This window comes from Chiloscyllium plagiosum, unplaced genomic scaffold, assembly GCF_004010195.1.
Source record: "Chiloscyllium plagiosum isolate BGI_BamShark_2017 unplaced genomic scaffold, ASM401019v2 scaf_95509, whole genome shotgun sequence".
In the NCBI taxonomy this organism is placed as follows: domain Eukaryota; kingdom Metazoa; phylum Chordata; class Chondrichthyes; order Orectolobiformes; family Hemiscylliidae; genus Chiloscyllium; species Chiloscyllium plagiosum.
In genome coordinates, this window is record NW_025187984.1 from 1 (window position 1) to 1,666 (window position 1,666).

The following is a 1,666-nucleotide window of genomic DNA, read 5'->3' on the forward strand; positions in this document are numbered from 1 at the left end:
GGATGATATCTGTGGAACCAGTGATCGTTTACTTAACCCCAACGTTCTCGAGATCAAATCCCCTTTCACAGCTTTGCTGTGTAGCTCACCAGCTGATGCAGATCTCCCCACAGTCTGCAGACAGCTTCCCCAAAACCAATGACGAATGTTTTATCATCTGCAAATTCGATATCCGACACCAATTCCACAACAGTGATAAACACAAGGCAAACAGGTGACTAATTTCGATTAAAAAATAAAATAACCGATCTGATATAATAAATAATGCTGTGCTGATAAACAATGGACTGCCCACCCACTTTTCACTTGATATTAGGCTGTATTTCACCAAAAAAAAACTGAGAGTAATGTTGAAAGGAGTGAAATCTTGAAATAAAATGAAAAGCTCAGGATTTCTGTCATGACGCCAGTTAATTTGAAACGGGTATCATCTTCGATTTCAAAGTGGTGGCCGCCCTCCAGAGGTTTGGCCCCGTTAATGTGGCTGACTCAAGGTGATGTGCAGATGTCAGTGTTTCATTCCCACTGCTGCACATCGTCTTTTTGCTATTGAGTGGTTTAAAAGCCACAACTTGCGATGGCCGGGAATCGAATCCAGGACAACTGCTTGGAAGGCAGCTATGCTCACCACTATACCACCATCGCCACCACCGCCGCGCCTCCAAACATCAGGGAATGTGCAATTCGACCAATAGTTCTTGATTCGAAATTTCGTTCGTTTTTTGATGCAAATTTTCCGGTGAAATATTAGAATTCAGACGTAATAAAAGATTGAATTTTACTCATTTCATAGTTCTCATTATACCTTTTAATTCACAATTTTTAACAGTTTGGGAAACAGAAATCTCTCGAAAAATGTGTATTAATCCGCACTTTGATTCTGTTGATAGATTTGTAGTTTTCTCTGTTACTATGGAGAAGAGGGGGAGGGTGGAGTGGCAGCTGGGAGGGAGAGAAACCAGGGTAATTTTCAATGTTTTAGAATCAGAGTGTCATACAGCATGGAAACAGATCCTTAGGTCCAACCAGTTTATGCTGACTATATCCCCAAACCCAACTGCAACCACCTGCATGCACTTGAACATTTCCCATTTGCTAGCATTTGGTCATATCTCTCTAAACCTTTCCTATTCATGAACATATCCAAGTGTCTTTTCAACGCTGTAACTATACCTGCGTCCACCTTTCTCTGAGAGATCATTGCACACACCAAACACTCGATGTGTAAAAAAATTATTGTCCCTCATTTCCTTTTTAAATCCATAATCCCCTGTCCACTCAACAGCAAATCAAAGATCCATCTCAATGCTTTTCACAATAAGTAACTCCCCCAGTCCCTCACTCATAAATCAATGCTCCATTTAAACAAACTGGGAATTGCATTCCTAATGTTTTTAAAATCAATAAATTCCCAGCCCTTATTCATGAATAAACGGTCCATTTAAATAAACCCTGACCATTCCCAAAGTTTGAAGTAAGCAGTAACCATCAGACCCCTAATCAGGATGGGTACATGAATAGAAAGGGTTTGGAGGGAGATGGGCCAGGTGCTGGCAGGTGGGACTAGATTGGGTTGAACTATCTAGTCGGCATGGCCCAGTTGGACCAAAGGGTGTGTTTCCTTGCTGTGCATCTCTATGATTCCACGTGAAGGGACATCTTAAAT

The 1,666-nt window shown here is 41.3% G+C and overlaps 1 non-coding gene across 1 annotated transcript; it reads right to left on the reverse strand.

Annotated features, from left to right (window-relative positions):
- Positions 1-573: 573 nt before the first annotated feature.
- Positions 574-645, reverse strand: trnag-ucc. Its single transcript has one exon. It is a non-coding gene; the product is annotated as a tRNA-Gly (tRNA).
- Positions 646-1,666: the final 1,021 nt, after the last annotated feature.